The sequence below is a fragment of the Nematolebias whitei genome, chromosome 19, assembly GCF_014905685.2.
Source record: "Nematolebias whitei isolate Nwh7 chromosome 19, NemWhi1, whole genome shotgun sequence".
Lineage (NCBI taxonomy): Eukaryota > Metazoa > Chordata > Actinopteri > Cyprinodontiformes > Rivulidae > Nematolebias > Nematolebias whitei.
Window position 1 is genome coordinate 10836715 of NC_056516.1, and position 240 is coordinate 10836954.

Here is a 240-nt window from a genome sequence, read left to right on the forward strand (position 1 = left end):
TATATATATATATACACACACATACATATATATAAATATATATATATATACACACACACATATACATATATATATATACACATATACACACACATATACATATATATGTACACACATATACATATATATATATATATATACACACATATATATGTACACACATATACACATATATATATATACACACATATAAATATATATATATATATACACATATACATGTACACACATATACACATA

At 18.3% G+C, this 240-nt stretch overlaps 1 protein-coding gene across 1 annotated transcript in view; it reads right to left on the minus strand.

Moving 5' to 3' along the window:
* The window catches only part of LOC119425764 (serine incorporator 2), a 56175-nt gene that overhangs the window by 51488 nt on the left and 4447 nt on the right, over positions 1-240 (minus strand). The window lies entirely within an intron of this gene.